Source organism: Entelurus aequoreus, linkage group LG20 (genome assembly GCF_033978785.1).
Source record: "Entelurus aequoreus isolate RoL-2023_Sb linkage group LG20, RoL_Eaeq_v1.1, whole genome shotgun sequence".
NCBI lineage: Eukaryota > Metazoa > Chordata > Actinopteri > Syngnathiformes > Syngnathidae > Entelurus > Entelurus aequoreus.
Genome location: NC_084750.1, coordinates 48,158,992 through 48,185,892, shown reverse-complemented (window position 1 = coordinate 48,185,892; position 26,901 = coordinate 48,158,992). Strand labels below are relative to the sequence as shown.

General features: G+C 37.2%; 2 protein-coding genes across 12 annotated transcripts in view; one reads left to right on the top strand and one right to left on the bottom strand.

Annotated features, from left to right (window-relative positions):
• LOC133636327 (zinc finger protein 37-like) overlaps positions 1-26,901 on the bottom strand; it is a 497,781-nt gene that overhangs the window by 158,261 nt on the left and 312,619 nt on the right. The gene's annotated exons all lie outside the window — the stretch shown is intronic.
• The window catches only part of LOC133636328 (gastrula zinc finger protein XlCGF57.1-like), a 346,899-nt gene that overhangs the window by 223,674 nt on the left and 96,324 nt on the right, over positions 1-26,901 (top strand). The window lies entirely within an intron of this gene.

Genomic DNA, 26,901 nt, shown 5'->3' with positions numbered 1-26,901 from the left:
AAGATGCAGTCAAGATGGAAGAACTCGGATAACAGAGACTCTAACCAGGAGGACTTTTGATTTGGATACACAGACGCCTGTAGAGAACTGGGACAACACAGACTCTTACCAGGATTACTTTGATTTGGATGACAAAGACGCAGACGTGCTACTGTGAGTATGCAGCTTTGGCTTTTTTTTGCGTATGTACGTAACTTTTTTAAAATATATAAGCTTTATGAACCTTGGGTTAGGTGAACGGTCTTTTGGGCTGAGTGATTGTGTGTGTTGATCATGTGTTTGAATTGTATTGGCGTGTTCTATGGAGCTAGGAGCTAGCAGAGGAGCTAGGAGCTAGCATAACACGTACCGTACCGTATGTGCGCGTCACGTACGTAACTTTTTGAAAATATATAAGCTTTATGAACCTTGGGTTAGGTGAACGGTCTTTTGGGCTGAGTGATTGTGTGTGTTGATCAGGTGTTTGAATTGTATTGGCGTGTTCTATGGAGCTAGGAGCTAGCAGAGGAGCTAGGAGCTAGCATAACAAACACGCAGGTGTTATTATGCAGGATTAATTTGTGGCATATTAAATATAAGCCTGGTTGTGTTGTGGCTAATAGAGTATATATATGTCTTGTGTTTATTTACTGTTGTAGTCATTCCCAGCTGAATATCAGGTACCGTGAGTATGCAGCCTTGGCTGCTAAACATTCGATAACTTGACCGTATGTGCGCGTCACGTACGTAACTTTTTAAAAATATATAAGCTTTATGAACCTTGGGTTAGGTAAACGGTCTTTTGGGCTGAGTGATTGTGTGTGTTGATCAGGTGTTTGAATTGTATTGGCGTGTTCTATGGAGCTAGGAGCTAGCAGAGGAGCTAGGAGCTAGCATAACAAACACGCAGGTGTTTTTATGCAGGATTAATTTGTGGCATATTAAATATAAGCCTGGTTGTGTTGTGGCTAATAGAGTATATATATGTCTTGTGTTTATTTACTGTTGTAGTCATTCCCAGCTGAATATCAGGTCACCCCCGGCTCTCACAGCATCTTCCCTATCTGAATAGCTTCAACTCCCCACTAGTCCTTCACTTGCACTTTACTCATCCACAAATCTTTCATCCTCGCTCAAATTAATGGGGAAATTGTCGCTTTCTCGGTCCGAATCTCTCTCACTTCATGCGGCCATCATTGTAAACAATAGGGAACTTTGCGTATATGTTCAACTGACTACGTCACGCTACTTCCGGTAGGGGCAAGCCTTTTTTTTATCAGATACCAAAAGTTGCAATCTTTATCGTCGTTGTTCTATACTAAATCCTTTCAGCAAAAATATGGCAATATCGCGAAATGATCAAGTATGACACATAGAATAGATCTGCTATCCCCGTTTAAATAAAAAAAATTCATTTCAGTAGGCCTTTAAAAAAAAAAAACACACACATTCTAACTAGGGCTGGGCGATATGGCCTTTTATTAATATGTGGATATGTTTAGGCCATGTCACGATACACCATATATATGTGGATATGTTTGGTCCATGTCACGATACACCATATATATGAGGATATGTTTAGTCCATGTCACGATACACCATATATATGTGGATATGTTTAGGCCATGTCACGATACACCATATATATGTGGATATGTTTAGGCCATGTCACGATACACCATATATATGTGGATATGTTTAGTCCATGTCACGATACACCATATATATGTGGATATGTCTAGTCCATGTCACGATACACCATATATATGTGGATATGTTTAGTCCATGTCACGATACACCATATATATGTGGATATGTTTAGGCCATGTCACCATACACCATATATATGTGGATATGTTTAGGCCATGTCACGATACACCATATATATGTGGATATGTTTAGGCCATGTCACGATACACCATATATATGTGGATATGTTTAGTCCATGTCACGATACACCATATATATGTGGATATGTTTAGGCCATGTCACCATACACCATATATATGTGGATATGTTTAGGCCATGTCACGATACACCATATATATGTGGATATGTTTAGGCCATGTCACGATACACCATATATATGTGGATATGTTTAGTCCATGTCACGATACACCATATATATGTGGATATGTCTAGTCCATGTCACGATACACCATATATATGTGGATATGTTTAGGCCATGTCACCATACACCATATATATGTGGATATGTTTAGGCCATGTCACCATACACCATATATATGTGGATATGTTTAGGCCATGTCACGATACACCATATATATGTGGATATGTTTAGGCCATGTCACGATACACCATATATATGTGGATATGTTTAGTCCATGTCACGATACACCATATATATGTGGATATGTTTGGTCCATGTCACGATACACCATATATATGTGGATATGTTTAGGCCATGTCACGATACACCATATATATGTGGATATGTTTGGTCCATGTCACGATACACCATATATATGTGGATATGTTTAGTCCATGTCACGATACACCATATATATGTGGATATGTTTAGGCCATGTCACGATACACCATATATATGTGGATATGTTTAGTCCATGTCACGATACACCATATATATGTGGATATGTTTAGTCCATGTCACGATACACCATATATATGTGGATATGTTTAGGCCATGTCACGATACACCATATATATGTGGATATGTCTAGTCCATGTCACGATACACCATATATATGTGGATATGTTCAGTCCATGTCACAATACACCATATATATGTGGATATGTTTAAGCCATGTCACCATACACCATATATATGTGGATATGTTTAGGCCATGTCACCATACACCATATATATGTGGATATGTTTAGGCCATGTCACGATACACCATATATATGTGGATATGTCTAGTCCATGTCACGATACACCATATATATGTGGATATGTTTAGGCCATGTCACGATACACCATATATATGTGGATATGTTTAGGCCATGTCACGATACACCATATATATGTGGATATGTTTAGGCCATGTCACCATACACCATATATATGTGGATATGTTTAGGCCATGTCACGATACACCATATATATGAGGATATGTTTAGTCCATGTCACGATACACCATATATATGAGGATATGTTTAGTCCATGTCACGATACACCATATATATGAGGATATGTTTAGGCCATGTCACGATACACCATATATATGAGGATATGTTTAGTCCATGTCACGATACACCATATATATGTGGATATGTTTAGTCCATGTCACGATACACCATATATATGTGGATATGTTTAGGCCATGTCACCATACACCATATATATGTGGATATGTTTAGGCCATGTCACGATACACCATATATATGTGGATATGTTTAGGCCATGTCACGATACACCATATATATGTGGATATGTTTAGTCCATGTCACGATACACCATATATATGTGGATATGTTTAGGCCATGTCACCATACACCATATATATGTGGATATGTTTAGGCCATGTCACGATACACCATATATATGTGGATATGTTTAGGCCATGTCACGATACACCATATATATGTGGATATGTTTAGTCCATGTCACGATACACCATATATATGTGGATATGTCTAGTCCATGTCACGATACACCATATATATGTGGATATGTTTAGTCCATGTCACGATACACCATATATATGTGGATATGTTTAGGCCATGTCACCATACACCATATATATGTGGATATGTTTAGGCCATGTCACGATACACCATATATATGTGGATATGTTTAGGCCATGTCACGATACACCATATATATGTGGATATGTTTAGTCCATGTCACGATACACCATATATATGTGGATATGTTTAGGCCATGTCACCATACACCATATATATGTGGATATGTTTAGGCCATGTCACGATACACCATATATATGTGGATATGTTTAGCCCATGTCACGATACACCATATATATGTGGATATGTTTAGTCCATGTCACGATACACCATATATATGTGGATATGTCTAGTCCATGTCACGATACACCATATATATGTGGATATGTTTAGTCCATGTCACGATACACCATATATATGTGGATATGTTTAGGCCATGTCACGATACACCATATATATGTGGATATGTTTAGGCCATGTCACGATACACCATATATATGTGGATATGTTTAGGCCATGTCACGATACACCATATATATGTGGATATGTTTAGGCCATGTCACGATACACCATATATATGTGGATATGTTTAGGCCATGTCACCATACACCATATATATGTGGATATGTTTAGGCCATGTCACCATACACCATATATATGTGGATATGTTTAGGCCATGTCACGATACACCATATATATGTGGATATGTTTAGGCCATGTCACGATACACCATATATATGTGGATATGTTTAGTCCATGTCACGATACACCATATATATGTGGATATGTTTGGTCCATGTCACGATACACCATATATATGTGGATATGTTTAGGCCATGTCACGATACACCATATATATGTGGATATGTTTGGTCCATGTCACGATACACCATATATATGTGGATATGTTTAGTCCATGTCACGATACACCATATATATGTGGATATGTTTAGGCCATGTCACGATACACCATATATATGTGGATATGTTTAGTCCATGTCACGATACACCATATATATGTGGATATGTTTAGTCCATGTCACGATACACCATATATATGTGGATATGTTTAGGCCATGTCACGATACACCATATATATGTGGATATGTCTAGTCCATGTCACGATACACCATATATATGTGGATATGTTCAGTCCATGTCACAATACACCATATATATGTGGATATGTTTAAGCCATGTCACCATACACCATATATATGTGGATATGTTTAGGCCATGTCACCATACACCATATATATGTGGATATGTTTAGGCCATGTCACGATACACCATATATATGTGGATATGTCTAGTCCATGTCACGATACACCATATATATGTGGATATGTTTAGGCCATGTCACGATACACCATATATATGTGGATATGTTTAGGCCATGTCACGATACACCATATATATGTGGATGTGTTTAGGCCATGTCACGATACACCATATATATGTGGATATGTTTAGGCCATGTCACGATACACCATATATATGTGGATATGTTTAGGCCATGTCACGATACACCATATATATGTGGATATGTTTAGGCCATGTCACGATACACCATATATATGTGGATATGTTTAGGCCATGTCACCATACACCATATATATGTGGATATGTTTAGGCCATGTCACGATACACCATATATATGTGGATATGTTTAGGCCATGTCACGATACACCATATATATGTGGATATGTTTAGGCCATGTCACAATACACCATATATATGTGGATATGTTTAGTCCATGTCACGATACACCATATATATGTGGATATGTTTGGTCCATGTCACGATACACCATATATATGTGGATATGTTTAGGCCATGTCACGATACACCATATATATGTGGATATGTTTAGGCCATGTCACGATACACCATATATATGTGGATGTGTTTAGGCCATGTCACGATACACCATATATATGTGGATATGTTTAGGCCATGTCACGATACACCATATATATGTGGATATGTTTAGGCCATGTCACGATACACCATATATATGTGGATATGTTTAGGCCATGTCACGATACACCATATATATGTGGATATGTTTAGTCCATGTCACGATACACCATATATATGTGGATATGTTTAGGCCATGTCACCATACACCATATATATGTGGATATGTTTAGGCCATGTCACAATACACCATATATATGTGGATATGTTTAGGCCATGTCACGATACACCATATATATGTGGATATGTTTAGTCCATGTCACGATACACCATATATATGTGGATATGTCTAGTCCATGTCACGATACACCATATATATGTGGATATGTTTAGTCCATGTCACGATACACCATATATATGTGGATATGTTTAGGCCATGTCACGATACACCATATATATGTGGATATGTTTAGGCCATGTCACGATACACCATATATATGTGGATATGTTTAGGCCATGTCACGATACACCATATATATGTGGATATGTTTAGGCCATGTCACGATACACCATATATATGTGGATATGTTTAGGCCATGTCACGATACACCATATATATGTGGATATGTTTAGGCCATGTCACCATACACCATATATATGTGGATATGTTTAGGCCATGTCACCATACACCATATATATGTGGATATGTTTAGGCCATGTCACGATACACCATATATATGTGGATATGTTTAGGCCATGTCACGATACACCATATATATGTGGATATGTTTAGTCCATGTCACGATACACCATATATATGTGGATATGTTTGGTCCATGTCACGATACACCATATATATGTGGATATGTTTAGGCCATGTCACGATACACCATATATATGTGGATATGTTTGGTCCATGTCACGATACACCATATATATGTGGATATGTTTAGTCCATGTCACGATACACCATATATATGTGGATATGTTTAGGCCATGTCACGATACACCATATATATGTGGATATGTTTAGTCCATGTCACGATACACCATATATATGTGGATATGTCTAGTCCATGTCACGATACACCATATATATGTGGATATGTTCAGTCCATGTCACAATACACCATATATATGTGGATATGTTTAAGCCATGTCACCATACACCATATATATGTGGATATGTTTAGGCCATGTCACCATACACCATATATATGTGGATATGTTTAGGCCATGTCACCATACACCATATATATGTGGATATGTTTAGGCCATGTCACGATACACCATATATATGTGGATATGTTTAGGCCATGTCACGATACACCATATATATGTGGATATGTTTAGGCCATGTCACGATACACCATATATATGTGGATGTGTTTAGGCCATGTCACGATACACCATATATATGTGGATATGTTTAGGCCATGTCACGATACACCATATATATGTGGATATGTTTAGGCCATGTCACGATACACCATATATATGTGGATATGTTTAGGCCATGTCACGATACACCATATATATGTGGATATGTTTAGGCCATGTCACCATACACCATATATATGTGGATATGTTTAGGCCATGTCACGATACACCATATATATGTGGATATGTTTAGGCCATGTCACGATACACCATATATATGTGGATATGTTTAGGCCATGTCACGATACACCATATATATGTGGATATGTTTAGTCCATGTCAGGATACACCATATATATGTGGATATGTTTGGTCCATGTCACGATACACCATATATATGTGGATATGTTTAGTCCATGTCACGATACACCATATATATGTGGATATGTTTAGGCCATGTCACGATACACCATATATATGTGGATATGTTTAGGCCATGTCACCATACACCATATATATGTGGATATGTTTAGGCCATGTCACGATACACCATATATATGTGGATATGTTTAGGCCATGTCACGATACACCATATATATGTGGATATGTTTAGGCCATGTCACGATACACCATATATATGTGGATATGTTTAGGCCATGTCACGATACACCATATATATGTGGATATGTTTAGGCCATGTCACCATACACCATATATATGTGGATATGTTTAGGCCATGTCACGATACACCATATATATGTGGATATGTTTAGGCCATGTCACGATACACCATATATATGTGGATATGTTTAGGCCATGTCACGATACACCATATATATGTGGATATGTTTAGTCCATGTCAGGATACACCATATATATGTGGATATGTTTGGTCCATGTCACGATACACCATATATATGTGGATATGTTTAGGCCATGTCACGATACACCATATATATGTGGATATGTTTGGTCCATGTCACGATACACCATATATATGTGGATATGTTTAGTCCATGTCACGATACACCATATATATGTGGATATGTTTGGTCCATGTCACGATACACCACATATATGTGGATATGTTTAGGCCATGTCACGATACACCATATATATGTGGATATGTTTAGTCCATGTCACGATACACCATATACCGTATTTTCCGCACCATAAGGCGCCCCGTGTTATTAGCCGCACGTTTAATGAACGGCATATTTCAAAACTTTGTTTACCTGTTAGCCGCCCCGTGCTATTAGCCGCACCTACGCTACGCTAAAGGGAATGTCAACAAAACAGTCAGATAGGTCAGTCAAACTTTAATAATATATTACAAACCAGCGTTCTAACAACTCTGTTCACTCCCAAAATGTAATGTGCAATCACAAAAATAGTAACACTCAAAATAGTGCAGAGCAATAGCAACATCAATAACTCAACGTTGCTCATACGTTAGTGTCACACAACACACAAAATAAACATTTAAAGCTCACTTTCTGAAGTTATTACTCATCTACAAATCCCTCGAATTATTCTTCTTCGGTGTGCTTCACTTGTTTTTTGACACCATCTGTGATGTGGACGCGCATGCAGTCGTAGATCAACAGGAACGGCGCTGCGTGAAAAAAGTCACCCGGTGTCTTCGCGTAAACGTCTATCAACCACTCGCTCATCTTTTCTTCATCCATCCGATCCCTTCGAGTTAGCTTTTATGATGACGCCGGCTGGAAAGTTCTCTTTTGGCAAGGTCTTCCTTTTGAATATCACCGTGGGTGGAAGTTTCTGGCCGTTAGCATGGCAAGCTAGAACCACAGTAGGACGACTTCTCATTCCCTGTGGTGCGAATATTCACCGTACGTGCTCCCGTTGTATCCACAGTGCGGTTCACATGAATATCAAAAGTCAGTGGAACCTTGTACGCGTGTCTCTTAGTAGGAGACATTTTGTTGTCTTTACAGAAAAACAAATGAAATTAAATATCCGCGAGCTTCTTCTTCTCCGGGGGCGGGTGCTCACCTTGGCGGTTGCTTACAGTAGAAGAAGAAGCGCTTCCTCTTCTATGGGGGCGGTTGCTTACCGTAGAAGAAGAAGCGCTTCCTCTTTTACGGGGAAAAAAGATGGCGACTGTTTACCGTAGTTGCGAGACCTAAACCTTATGAAAATAAATATGAATATTAATCCATATATAAGGCGCACCGGGTTATTAGCCGCACTGTCTGCTTTTGACAAAAATTGTGGTTTTTAGGTGCGGCTTATGGTGCGGAAAATACGGTATATGTGGATATGTTTAGGCCATGTCACGATACACCATATATATGTGGATATGTTTGGTCCATGTCACGATACACCATATATATGAGGATATGTTTAGGCCATGTCACGATACACCATATATATGTGGATATGTTTAGTCCATGTCACGATACACCATATATATGTGGATATGTTTAGGCCATGTCACGATACACCATATATATGTGGATATGTTTAGGCCATGTAACGATACACCATATATATGTGGATATGTTTAGGCCATGTCACGATACACCATATATATGTGGATATGTTTGGTCCATGTCACGATACACCATATATATGTGGATATGTTTAGGCCATGTCACGATACACCATATATATGTGGATATGTTTGGTCCACGTCACGATACACCATATATATGTGGATATGTTTAGTCCATGTCACGATACACCATATATATGTGGATATGTTTAGGCCATGTCACGATACACCATATATATGTGGATATGTTTAGTCCATGTCACGATACACCATATATATGTGGATATGTTTGGTCCATGTCACGATACACCATATATATGTGGATATGTTTAGGCCATGTCACGATACACCATATATATGTGGATATGTTTGGTCCATGTCACGATACACCATATATATGTGGATATGTTTAGTCCATGTCACGATACACCATATATATGTGGATATGTTTGGTCCATGTCACGATACACCATATATATGTGGATATGTTTAGTCCATGTCACGATACACCATATATATGTGGATATGTTTAGTCCATGTCACGATACACCATATATATGTGGATATGTTTAGGCCATGTCACGATACACCATATATATGTGGATATGTTTAGTCCATGTCACGATACACCATATATATGTGGATATGTTTAGGCCATGTCACGATACACCATATATATGTGGATATGTTTAGGCCATGTCACGATACACCATATATATGTGGATATGTTTGGTCCATGTCACGATACACCATATATATGAGGATATGTTTAGGCCATGTCACGATACACCATATATATGTGGATATGTTTAGTCCATGTCACGATACACCATATATATGTGGATATGTTTAGGCCATGTCACGATACACCATATATATGTGGATATGTTTAGTCCATGTCACGATACACCATATATATGTGGATATGTTTAGGCCATGTCACGATACACCATATATATGTGGATATGTTTAGTCCATGTCACGATACACCATATATATGTCGATATGTTTAGGCCATGTCACGATACACCATATATATGTGGATATGTTTAGGCCATGTCACGATACACCATATATATGTGGATATGTTTAGTCCATGTCACGATACACCATATATATGTGGATATGTTTAGGCCATGTCACGATACACCATATATATGTGGATATGTTTAGGCCATGTCACGATACACCATATATATGTGGATATGTTTGGTCCATGTCACGATACACCATATATATGAGGATATGTTTAGGCCATGTCACGATACACCATATATATGTGGATATGTTTAGGCCATGTCACGATACACCATACATATGTGGATATGTTTAGGCCATGTCACGATACACCATATATATGTGGATATGTTTAGGCCATGTCACGATACACCATATATATGTGGATATGTTTAGGCCATGTCACGATACACCATATATATGTGGATATGTTTAGGCCATGTCACGATACACCATATATATGTGGATATGTTTAGTCCATGTCACGATACACCATATATATGTGGATATGTTTGGTCCATGTCACGATACACCATATATATGAGGATATGTTTAGGCCATGTCACGATACACCATATATATGTGGATATGTTTAGTCCATGTCACGATACACCATATATATGAGGATATGTTTAGGCCATGTCACGATACACCATATATATGTGGATATGTTTGGTCCATGTCACGATACACCATATATATGAGGATATGTTTAGGCCATGTCACGATACACCATATATATGTGGATATGTTTGGTCCATGTCACGATACACCATATATATGTGGATATGTTTAGGCCATGTCACGATACACCATATATATGTGGATATGTTTGGTCCATGTCACGATACACCATATATATGTGGATATGTTTAGGCCATGTCACGATACACCATATATATGAGGATATGTTTAGGCCATGTCACGATACACCATATATATGTGGATATGTTTGGTCCATGTCACGATACACCATATATATGAGGATATGTTTAGGCCATGTCACGATACACCATATATATGAGGATATGTTTAGGCCATGTCACGATACACCATATATATGTGGATATGTTTAGTCCATGTCACGATACACCATATATATGTGGATATGTTTAGGCCATGTCACGATACACCATATATATGTGGATATGTTTAGGCCATGTCACGATACACCATATATATGTGGATATGTTTGGTCCATGTCACGATACACCATATATATGTGGATATGTTTAGGCCATGTCACGATACACCATATATATGTGGATATGTTTAGTCCATGTCACGATACACCATATATATGTGGATATGTTTAGGCCATGTAACGATACACCATATATATGTGGATATGTTTAGGCCATGTCACGATACACCATATATATGTGGATATGTTTAGGCCATGTCACGATACACCATATATATGTGGATATGTTTAGGCCATGTCACGATACACCATATATATGTGGATATGTTTGGTCCATGTCACGATACACCATATATATGAGGATATGTTTAGGCCATGTCACGATACACCATAAATATGTGGATATGTTTAGTCCATGTCACGATACACCATATATATGTGGATATGTTTAGGCCATGTCACGATACACCATATATATGTGGATATGTTTGGTCCATGTCACGATACACCATATATATGAGGATATGTTTAGGCCATGTCACGATACACCATAAATATGTGGATATGTTTAGTCCATGTCACGATACACCATATATATGTGGATATGTTTAGGCCATATCACGATACACCATATATATGTGGATATGTTTAGGCCATGTCACGATACACCATATATATGTGGATATGTTTGGTCCATGTCACGATACACCATATATATGAGGATATGTTTAGGCCATGTCACGATACACCATAAATATGTGGATATGTTTAGTCCATGTCACAATACACCATATATATGTGGATATGTTTAGGCCATGTCACGATACACCATATATATGTGGATATGTTTAGGCCATGTCACGATACACCATATATATGTGGATATGTTTAGGCCATGTCACGATACACCATATATATGTGGATATGTTTAGGCCATGTCACGATACACCATATATATGTGGATATGTTTAGTCCATGTCACGATACACCATATATATGTGGATATGTTTGGTCCATGTCACGATACACCATATATATGAGGATATGTTTAGGCCATGTCACGATACACCATATATATGTGGATATGTTTAGTCCATGTCACGATACACCATATATATGTGGATATGTTTAGGCCATGTCACGATACACCATATATATGTGGATATGTTTAGTCCATGTCACGATACACCATATATATGTGGATATGTTTAGGCCATGTCACGATACACCATATATATGTGGATATGTTTGGTCCATGTCACGATACACCATATATATGAGGATATGTTTAGGCCATGTCACGATACACCATAAATATGTGGATATGTTTAGTCCATGTCACGATACACCATATATATGTGGATATGTTTAGGCCATGTCACGATACACCATATATATGTGGATATGTTTGGTCCATGTCACGATACACCATATATATGAGGATATGTTTAGGCCATGTCACGATACACCATAAATATGTGGATATGTTTAGTCCATGTCACGATACACCATATATATGTGGATATGTTTAGGCCATATCACGATACACCATATATATGTGGATATGTTTAGGCCATGTCACGATACACCATATATATGTGGATATGTTTGGTCCATGTCACGATACACCATATATATGAGGATATGTTTAGGCCATGTCACGATACACCATAAATATGTGGATATGTTTAGTCCATGTCACAATACACCATATATATGTGGATATGTTTAGGCCATGTCACGATACACCATATATATGTGGATATGTTTAGGCCATGTCACGATACACCATATATATGTGGATATGTTTAGGCCATGTCACGATACACCATATATATGTGGATATGTTTAGGCCATGTCACGATACACCATATATATGTGGATATGTTTAGTCCATGTCACGATACACCATATATATGTGGATATGTTTGGTCCATGTCACGATACACCATATATATGAGGATATGTTTAGGCCATGTCACGATACACCATATATATGTGGATATGTTTAGTCCATGTCACGATACACCATATATATGTGGATATGTTTAGGCCATGTCACGATACACCATATATATGTGGATATGTTTAGTCCATGTCACGATACACCATATATATGTGGATATGTTTAGGCCATGTCACGATACACCATATATATGTGGATATGTTTGGTCCATGTCACGATACACCATATATATGAGGATATGTTTAGGCCATGTCACGATACACCATATATATGTGGATATGTTTAGGCCATGTCACGATACACCATATATATGTGGATATGTTTGGTCCATGTCACGATACACCATATATATGAGGATATGTTTAGGCCATGTCACGATACACCATATATATGTGGATATGTTTAGTCCATGTCACGATACACCATATATATGTGGATATGTTTAGGCCATGTCACGATACACCATATATATGTGGATATGTTTAGGCCATGTCACGATACACCATATATATGTGGATATGTTTAGGCCATGTCACGATACACCATATATATGTGGATATGTTTAGGCCATGTCACCATACACCATATATATGTGGATATGTTTAGTCCATGTCACGATACACCATATATATGTGGATATGTTTAGGCCATGTCACCATACACCATATATATGTGGATATGTTTAGTCCATGTCACGATACACCATATATATGTGGATATGTTTAGGCCATGTCACCATACACCATATATATGTGGATATGTTTAGGCCATGTCACCATACACCATATATATGTGGATATGTTTAGTCCATGTCACGATACACCATATATTTGTGGATATGTTTAGGCCATGTCACGATACACCATATATATGTGGATATGTTTAGGCCATGTCACGATAGACCATATATTTGTGGATATGTTTAGGCCATGTCACGATGCACCATATATATGTGGATATGTTTAGTCCATGTCACCATACACCATATATATGTGGATATGTTTAGGCCATGTCACGATACACCATATATATGTGGATATGTTTAGGCCATGTCACGATACACCATATATATGTGGATATGTTTAGGCCATGTCACCATACACCATATATATGTGGATATGTTTAGTCCATGTCACGATACACCATATATATGTGGATATGTTTAGGCCATGTCACGATACACCATATATATGTGGATATGTTTAGTCCATGTCACGATACACCATATATTTGTGGATATGTTTAGGCCATGTCACGATACACCATATATATGTGGATATGTTTAGGCCATGTCACGATAGACCATATATTTGTGGATATGTTTAGGCCATGTCACGATACACCATATATTTGTGGATATGTTCAGGCCATGTCACGATGCACCATATATATGTGGATATGTTTAGGCCATGTCACGATACACCATATATATGTGGATATGTTTAGGCCATGTCACGATACACCATATATATGTGGATATGTTTAGGCCATGTCATGATACACCATATATATGTGGATATGTTTAGTCCATGTCACGATACACCATATATATGTGGATATGTTTAGGCCATGTCACGATACACCATATATATGTGGATATGTTTAGGCCATGTCACGATACACCATATATATGTGGATATGTTTAGGCCATGTCATGATACACCATATATATGTGGATATGTTTAGTCCATGTCACGATACACCATATATATGTGGATATGTTTAGGCCATGTCATGATACACCATATATATGTGGATATGTTTAGTCCATGTCACGATACACCATATATATGTGGATATGTTTAGGCCATGTCACGATACACCATATATATGTGGATATGTTTAGGCCATGTCACGATACACCATATATATGTGGATATGTTTAGTCCATGTCACGATACACCATATATATGTGGATATGTTTAGGCCATGTCATGATACACCATATATATGTGGATATGTTTAGTCCATGTCACGATACACCATATATATGTGGATATGTTTAGGCCATGTCATGATACACCATATATATGTGGATATGTTTAGTCCATGTCACGATACACCATGTATATGTGGATATGTTTAGGCCATGTCACGATACACCATATATATGTGGATATGTTTAGTCCATGTCACGATACACCATATATATGTGGATATGTTTAGGCCATGTCACGATACACCATATATTTGTGGATATGTTTAGGCCATGTCACGATACACCATATATATGTGGATATGTTTAGGCCATGTCACGATAGACCATATATTTGTGGATATGTTTAGGCCATGTCACGATACACCATATATTTGTGGATATGTTTAGGCCATGTCACGATACACCATATATATGTGGATATGTTTAGGCCATGTCATGATACACCATATATATGTGGATATGTTTAGTCCATGTCACGATACACCATATATATGTGGATATGTTTAGTCCATGTCACGATACACCATATATATGTGGATATGTTTAGGCCATGTCACGATACACCATATATATGTGGATATGTTTAGGCCATGTCACGATACACCATATATATGTGGATATGTTTAGTCCATGTCACGATACACCATATATATGTGGATATGTTTAGGCCATGTCATGATACACCATATATATGTGGATATGTTTAGTCCATGTCACGATACACCATATATATGTGGATATGTTTAGGCCATGTCATGATACACCATATATATGTGGATATGTTTAGGCCATGTCATGATACACCATATATATGTGGATATTTTGCCTTAGCTTTGAATGAACACTTGATGCATATAATCACAGCAGTATGATGATTCTATGTGTCTACATAAAACATTCTTCTTCATACTGCATTAATATATGCTACTTTTAAACTTTCATGCAGAGAGGGAAACCACAACTAAGTCAATTTAGCAAAAGTGTATTTATTAAACAGTTATTAAGCAGTGGCACAAACATTCATGTCATTTCCAAACAGAAAGTGCAAGATTGTCAGAGACATTTTAAAACAAGCTATTAGTGCACTTTTGTGCATGATGTCACTAAGATGGCATATCAAAACAACACTAAATTAAAGTGCACTTTTTGTACAGAACGCCACTACAATAGTTAAAAACAAATAAAGTGCACTTTTGTGCATGATGTCACACAAGATATTTCAATAAGTGTCAAATAAAAATGAGCTGCATAATAGGACATCAAATAGTGTATGTCCTTCACTATGTGGTAGGTTCCTGCGGACGTTATCTCCTTCTGTTGTTGACTATTTGTTTCATACGGTGTTGATGTGGAAATGGTTGCTTGGGCATTTTGTGGGTGTGGCACTGAACGGAGATGTTGACATGCAGAGTTTCAAGCACTCTTCATTCTCTAGCGGGTGACTTTTCAAATGATGCTACATTAGCAGTGCTGCTACTTTTTGTAGCAACACTTTTGCCGCATACTTGTTCACCATCTACCCGCTTGAAGCCAAACCACCGCCAGACGATGGACCCCCTGCTGTTTGTCTTGGGAATTAATTATTCCTTCATTTGTTACCAGATTGGTACCTTCTTTCTCTCGTATTACCACTAGCACCACAGCTAACGTTACCATGCCGCTACCTGTCTGCTCAGTGAGAGCGTATGACGTTGCACACGTGACAGTATGTGACGTATGTAAGAAGGTGCGCTTGTTTTATGTCTCTGTGAGAAGGAGAGACAAGAAAGAGTGAGAAGAGCCTGTAGTGTCATGCCTGCAGCTAAAAGCAACTGTGTGAGAACGTATACTCCAATATCACCATATAGTCATTTTCTATATCGCACAGAGACAAACCCACGATATATCCAGTATATTCCATATATCACCCAGCCCTAATTCTAACTCATAAATGTAAATAAAAGTCCACTTGCAATGGAGCCAATGGGAGGTCCTCTATAACCATCCAAAATACACCAACAATACTCCATTTGCATTTTGTGGCTTGAATGTCCACCAAGTGTTAGTTGACTTGACTTGACTTGACTTTGACTTTATTTGGAACATGCAAGCATACAACATGATACATCACACATGCATGCATACAACATGATACATCACACATGCATGCATACAACATGATACATCACACATGCGTGCATACAACATGATACATCACACATGCATGCATACAACATGATACATCACACATGCATGCATACAACATGATACATCACACATGCATGCATACAACATGATACATCACACATGCATGCATACAACATGATGCATCACACATGCAAGCATACAACATGATACATCACACATGCATGCATACAGCATGATGCATCACACATGCAAGCATACAACATGATACATCACACATGCATGCATACAACATGATACATCACACGTGCATGCATACAACATGATACATCACACGTGCATGCATACAACATGATACATCACACGTGGATGCATACAACATGATACATCACACATGCATGCATACAACATGATACATCACACATGCATGCATACAACATGATACATCACACATGCATGCACACAACATGATACATCAATATGCATGCATACAACATGATACATCACACATGCATGCATACAACATGATGCATCACACATGCATGCATACAACATGATACATCACACATGCATGCATACAACATGATACATCACACATGCATGCATACAACATGATACATCACACATGTGTGCATACATCATGATACATCACAAATGCATGCATACAACATGATACATCAACATGCATGCATACAACATGATACATCACACATGCATGCATACAACATGATGCATCACACATGCGTGCATACAACATGATACATCACACATGCATGCATACAACATGATACATCACACATGCATGCATACAACATGATACATCACACATGCATGCATACAACATGATACATCACACATGCATGCATACAACATGATACATCACACATGCATGCATACAACATGATGCAGCACACGTGCATGCATACAACATGATACATCACACATGCATGCATACAACATGATACATCACACGTGCATGCATACAACATGATACATCACACATGCATGCATACAACATGATACATCACACATGCATGCATACAACATGATACATCACACATGCATGCATACAACATGATGCATCACACGTGCATGCATACAACATGATACATCACACGTGCATGCATACAACATGATACATCACACGTGCATGCATACAACATGATACATCACACGTGCATGCATACAACATGATACATCACACGTGCATGCATACAACATGATACATCACACGTGCATGCATACAACATGATACATCACACGTGCATGCATACAACATGATACATCACACATGCATGCATACAACATGATACATCACACATGCATGCATACAACATGATACATCACACATGGATGCATACAACATGATACATCAACATGCATGCATACAACATGATACATCACACATGCATGCATACAACATGATGCATCACACATGCATGCATACAACATGATACATCACACATGCATGCATACAACATGATACATCACACATGCATGCATACAACATGATACATCACACATGCATGCATACAACATGATACATGTTGGGGCGGTATAGCTCGGTTGGTAGAGTGGCCGTGCCAGCAACTTGAGGGTTGCAGGTTCGATCCCCGCTTCCGCCATCCTAGTCACTTCCGTTGTGTCCTTGGGCAAGACACTTTACCCACCTGCTCCCAGTGCCACCCACACTGGTTTAAATGTAACTTAGATATTGGGTTTCACTATGTAAAGCGCTTTGAGTCACTAGAGAAAAAGCGCTATATAAATATAATTCACTTCACTTCACTTCACATCACACATGCATGCATACAACATGATACATCACACATGCATGCATACAACATGATACATCACACATGCATGCATACAACATGATACATCACACATGCATGCACACAACATGATGCATCACACATGCATGCATACAACATGATACATCACACATGCATGCATACAACATGATACATCACACATGCATGCATACAACATGATGCATCACACATGCATGCATACAACATGATACATCACACATGCATGCATACAACATGATACATCACACATGCATGTATACAACATGATACATCACACATGCATGCATACAACATGATGCATCACACATGCATGCATACAACATGATGCATCACACATGCATGCATACAACATGATACATCACACATGCATGCATACAACATGATACATCACACATGCATGCATACAACATGATACATCACACATGCATGCATACAACATGATACATCACACATGCATGCATACAACATGATGCATCACACATGCATGCATACAACATGATACATCACACATGCATGCATATAACATGATACATCACACATGCATGCATACAACATGATGCATCACACATGCATGCATACAACATGATACATCACACATGCATGCATACAACATGATACATCACACATGCATGCTTACAACTTGATACATCACACATGCATGCATACAACATGATACATCACACATGCATGCATACAACATGATACATCACACATGCATGCATACAACATGATACATCACACATGCATGCATACAACATGATACATCACATATGCATGCATACAACATGATACATCACACATGCATGCATACAACATGATACATCACACATGCAAGCATACAACATGATACATCACACATGCATGCATACAACATGATACATCACAATTTCCAGTTTTTCTTTTCAACATGTTGGAAAAGGAGTAGGAAGAAGCAGAGCTTATTTAATCCTACCACTTTTCTTTGACATAACAGTTGCTAAAACTTTAGTTGACTTCCTGTTCTCAATGTATTCACAATATACTCCATAAGTAATCACAATAAAAATAAATCAATAACAATGAGTGAAGTAAGTTATATTTCATATGGTGAGATGAGTAAGATGATGTAGAAAATGAATGATGGATGAAATAAATTGAGAATGTTTATCATGGTTCTTCTTCTTTGTACTTTGTAAACACTTTAAGTGTGAAGAGTTTCTTGAAGTGGATCATATTAGTACATTGTTTGATTGCTTTGCTTCATCCATTCCATCATTTAATTCCACATACTGATATACTGAAGGTCTTAAGTGTTGTACGTGCATACAAATGTTTTAATTACATTTTTCTCTAAATTATATTTCTCCTCTTTTTTTGAGAATTGTACATTCTTGGCTAGCAGGTTATAGTTTGCTTTGTGTATCATTTTAGCTGTTTGCAAATTCACTATGTGGTGGAATTTCAGTATTTTTGATTCAATAAATAAAGTGTTTGTATTTTGTCTATATCCAATATGAAGTTCCATGAATTTAAAGAAGAAATGATAGAAGAATGGAAAGAAATGATGGATGGATGGAAAGATGATATGAAAGAAATGAAAGAAGAAATTTAAGAATTGAAAAAAGAGAACAACTCCAGAAATAGTGAAGCCACTGAAATGAGCAAACAAATGAAGACCCTTCAAGAAGACAACAACATGCTGAGGAATATCATAGACGAAATGGATCAGGACGAATGAATGAATGATATCTTCGTGACAGGGCACCGAATTAAACCAAGATCCTATGCAAAAGCTGTGAATAATGAAGGTGAACCAGATGAAATGGATATGGTCTCAGCAGAACAGCAAGTGGTCAACTTTCTGCAATCAAAAGAAATTGAAATTGACATTAATAGCATGGAAACATGCATCCCACTGAACGGAAGAAACAACAACGCCACTCCAGTCGTGCTCGTGAAACTCATAAACAGAAAATCTAAAATGGCATTGCTGAGACAGGGAAAGAAGCTGAAGGGAACAAATGTGTACATGAATGAGCATCTCACAAAACGTAATGCTGGAATCGCCAAGAAAGCACGCGACTTGAGAAAGCAGGGAAAAATCCAGGGAACTTGGAGCACCAACTGTAAAATCTACATCAAGCTGAATGGAGGTCCAGAAGCAAGAGTACTTGTTGTCCATGACATCAAGGACCTGGACAATTTTTAAAGTTTACACAGCTACCACAACAACAATGATAATGGACTCTGACAGAAAAGAAGCACTTAAATTCAGCATGGACACTACTATGTTCCAAGGGACGACTAAACAAGAGGACCTACATTCAGGATTGCATCCACCTACACTTATTGAGATTATTGAAACAACATCAAAGATTGTTGAACAAGAAAGTATGGAACTAAAAAATTTCTGCAACAAAGATCACAAAAACCAGGATTTGGAAAATGATATAGATCCAGATACAAATTTTTTCTCCCACATCAGTAATAATTGTTTTTATTATACAGATGATCAATATAATAGCAACATTAAATGTGATAACAAATTGTCAATTATTAATTTCAATAGCAGAAGCTAGTATGCAAATTACAACAACATTAAGAACTTTTTGGAACACATCAACGAACCCTTCAAAGTGATTGCTGTCACAGAAACATGGATTGATGATAAAAATTGAATAGATTTTGATCTGGAGGGATATGAACTAAACTACATCAACAGAAGCAACAAAAATGGAGGAGGAGTAGCTGTGTACGTGATGAAGAACCTGAACTACAAAGTGGTAAAAAACATGTCATTTGCTATAGATAATATCTTAGAATGTATAACCATTGAAATATGTCAGGAAAAAAGGAAAATCATATTCATCAGTTGTATATATAGATCACCTAAGTCAAGTATAGAAACATTTGAAGAATGGATCAAGGAAACTTACATGGACAATGGTCAAAGAATAATGTTCTTATGTGGTGACTTTAATATTGACTTATTGAACCCTAACAAGCAAAAGTCTATTGATGACTTCATTGATACAATGTACAGCATCAGTTTATATCCTAAAATCACAAAGCCAAGCAGAATCACAGCACACTGTGCCACGCTTATTGATCATATTTTTACCAATGAGTTTGACAATAACACTACAAGTGGTCTACTTATAACCGACGTTAGTGATCATCTGCCAGTTTTTAAAATATATGATGAAAACTACAAGGAGAACATGGAAGACAAAAGGACATTTCGAAGACTGTGCACAGAGAAGAGGATGATTGCCTTCAAAATTGAGCTACAAAAGCAAGATTGGGACAATGTGTACAAGGAAAAAGAGGTTGATGAAGCATATGAACATTTCTTAAACAAGTTCATAATACTTTATGACAAACATTGTCCATGGATACAACTCAGTAATAAGCAGAGAAAGAATAATCAACCATGGATGACAAAAGGATTAAAAAATGCTTGTAAGAAGAAGAATACACTATATAGAGAATGTATAGCACAAAGAACTATAGAGGCAGAAATTAAGTACAAAAAGTATAAAAACAAGTTAACATACATACTACGATCATGTAGAAAAGAATATTACAGTGAATTATTGGACAGGAACAAAAATAATATGAGAGCAACATGGGGCATCCTCAATAGCATTATTAAAAATGGAACTTAGAGGGATTACCCCCAATACTTCTTAGACGGAAATAAAAAAAAATGACAACATAAAGGAAGTAGTTGAAAGCTTCAATAATTATTTTGTAAATATTGGACCAAAATTGGAAGAAAGGATTACAGACCCAGTTTCAATTGAGGACTATAATGATACCATAGAGCCAAATCCCAACTCCATGTTCCTCAGTAATGTGACACAGGAGGAAATAGTTACAATTGTGAAAAAAATGTAAATCTAAGACTTCAACTGATTGTAACAGAATTGATATGGAAACCATAAAAAAGGTTCTAGAAGAGATCTCAGGACCATTCATGTATATTAGTAACCTATCATTTCAAATACCCAAACACAATGAAAATAGCTAAAAGTGCACCAATTTATAGGACTGGAGACAAACATCAATTTACAAATTATAGACCTGTTTCTTTACTTCCACAGTTTTCTAAAATCATTGAAAAAGTGTCCAATAACAGATTAGAGAGTTTCACAAACAAACATAGAATACTAGAAGAGAACCAATATGGATACACAGCTAATGTTTCAACTTTGATGGCTTTAATTGAAATGACAGAAGAAATGAGCAATGCAATAGATAGTACAAAATGTGCAGCAGCAGTGTTGTTGGATCTAACTAAAGCATTTGACACAATTAATCACAATATTTTCATCCAAAAACTAGAAGGATCTGGCATCAGAGGGTTGGTCTTAAACTGGATAAGAAGTTATTTAACCAACAGGAAACAATACGTGAAGCTAGGCCAACACACTTCTACAACACTAAATATATCCTGTGGTGTACCTCAGGGATCAATACTAGGACCTACATTATTCAATCTCTATACAAATGACATTTGTAAAGTTACAAAAGATTTAAAGTTAGTATTATTTGCAGATAATACAACAGTGTTTTGTTCAGGAGAGAACACACAGAAGATAATACAAATAATAACAGAAGAAATTAACAAATTAAAAAGATGCTTTGACAAAAACAGACTATGTAACACTTTTAATGAATGAAGTGTACTTTTGTAGTTATTTCCCATATTTCTACACAATAAGTCAGATATGTAAAACTAGTGAGCAATAGAGAATATGAAGTCATTTTTGGTCTAGAACATGTTTTGCTTTATTCATTATTGACGTGTTTCTTGCTACTTTATGTTGTATATTTTTTACATGAGATTTCCAGTTCAATTTATCATCAATTATTATACCTAGAAATGTGGTTTCATTTACTCTTTCAATTTATATTCCGTCTATTTGTATTTGTGTTTGACTTTCCCTTCTACTGTTACCAAATAGCATTATTTTACTTTTACTGAGATTCAAAGATTGTCAAAGCATCTTTTTAATGTGTTCATTTCTTCTGTTATTATTTGTATTATCTCCTGTGTGTTCTCTCCTGAACAAAACACTGTTGTGTCATCTGCAAATAATACTAACTTTAAATCTTTTGTAACTTTACAAATGTCATTTATATAGAGATTGAATAATGTAGGTCCTAGTATTGATCCCTGAGGTACACCACAGGATATATTTAGTGTTGTAGAAGTGTGTTGGCCTAGCTTCACGTATTGTTTCCTGTTTGTTAAATAAGTTCTTATCCAGTTTAAGACCAACCCTCTGATGCCATATCCTTCTAGTTTTTGGATGAAAATATTGTGATTAATTGTGTCAAATGCTTTAGTTAGATCCAACAACACTGCTGCTGCACATTTTTTACTATCTATTGCATTGCTCATTTCTTCTGTCATTTCAATTAAAGCCATCAAAGTTGAAACATTAGCTGTGTATCCATATTGGTTCTCTTCTAGTATTCTATGTTTGTTTGTGGAACTCTCTCATCTGTTATTGGACACTTTTTCAATGATTTTAGAAAACTGTGGAAGTCAAGAAAAAAGGTCTATAATTTGTAAATTGATGTTTGTCTCCAGTCTTATACAAACCCTGTTTCCATATGAGTTGGGAAATTGTGTTAGATGTAAATATAAACAGAATACAATGATTTGCAAATCCTTTTCAAGCCATATTCAATTGAATGCACTACAAAGACAACATATTTGATGTTCAAACTCATAAACTTGATTTTTTTTTTGCAAATAATAATTAACTTAGAATTTCATGGCTGCAACACGTGCCAAAGTAGTTGGGAAAGGGCATGTTCACCACTGTGTTACATGGCCTTTCCTTTTAACAACACTCAGTAAACATTTGGGAACTGAGGAGACACATTTTTGAAGCTTCTCAGGTGGAATTCTTTCCCATTCTTGCTTGATGTACAGCTTAAGTTGTTCAACAGTCCGGGGGTCTCCCTTGTGCTATTTTAGGCTTCACACATTTTCAATGGGAGACAGGTCTGGACTACAGGCAGGCCAGTCTAGTACCCGCACTCTTTTACTATGCAGCCACGTTGATGTAACACGTGGCTTGGCATTGTCTTGCTGAAATAAGCAGGGGCGTCCATGGTAACGTTGCTTGGATGGCAACATATGTTGCTCCAAAAGCTGTATGTACCTTTCAGCATTAATGGTGCCTTCACAGATGTGTAAGTTACCCATGTCTTGGGCACTAATACACCCCCATACCATCACACATGCTGCCTTTTACACTTTGCGCCTATAACAATCCGGATGGTTCTTTTCCTCTTTGGTCCGGAGGACAGGACGTCCACAGTTTCCAAAAACAATTTGAAATGTGGACTCGTCAGACCACAGAACACTTTTCCACTTTGTATCAGTCCATCTTAGATGAGCTCAGGCCCAGCGAAGCTGACGGCATTTCTGGGTGTTGTTGATAAACGGTTTTCGCCTTGCATAGGAGAGTTTTAACTTGCACTTACAGATGTAGCGACCAACTGTAGTTACTGACAGTGGGTTTCTGAAGTGTTCCTGAGCCCATGTGGTGATATCCTTTACACACTGATGTCGCTTGTTGATGCAGTACAGCCTGAGGGATGGAAGGTCACGGGCTTAGCTGCTTACGTGCAGTGATTTCTCCACATTCTCTCAACCCTTTGATGATATTACGGAGCGTAGATGGTGAAATCCCTAAATTCCTTGCAATGAGAAAGGTTTTTCTTAAACTGTTCAACAATTTGCTCAGGCATTTGTTGACAAAGTGGTGACCCTCGCCCCATCCTTGTTTGTGAATGACTGTGCATTTCATGGAATCTACTTTTATACCCAATCATGGCACCCACCTGTTCCCAATTTGCCTGTTCACCTGTGGGATGTTCCAAATAAGTGTTTGATGAGCATTCCTCAACTTTATCAGTATTTATTGCCACCTTTCCCTTCTTTGTCACGTGTTGCTGACATCAAATTCTAAAGTTAATGATTATTTGCAAAAAAAATTTTTTTATGAGTTTGAACATCAAATATGTTGTCTTTGTAGCATATTCAACTGAATATGGCTTGAAAAGGATTTGCAAATCATTGTATTCTGTTTATATTTACATCTAACACAATTTCCCAACTCATATGGAAACAGGGTTTGTAAATTGGTGCAACTTTAGCTATTTTCATTGTGTTTGGGTATTTGAAATGATAGGTTACTAATATACATGAATGGTCCTGAGATCTCTTCTAGAACCTTTTTTATGGTTTCCATATCAATTCCATTACAAGTCTTAGATTACAGGATTATAACTATTTCCTCCTGTGTCACATTACTGAGGAACATGGAGTTGGGATTTGGCTCTATGGTATCATTATAGTCCTCAATTGAAACTGGGTCTGGAATCCTTTCTTCCAATTTTGGTCCAATATTTACAAAGTAATTATTG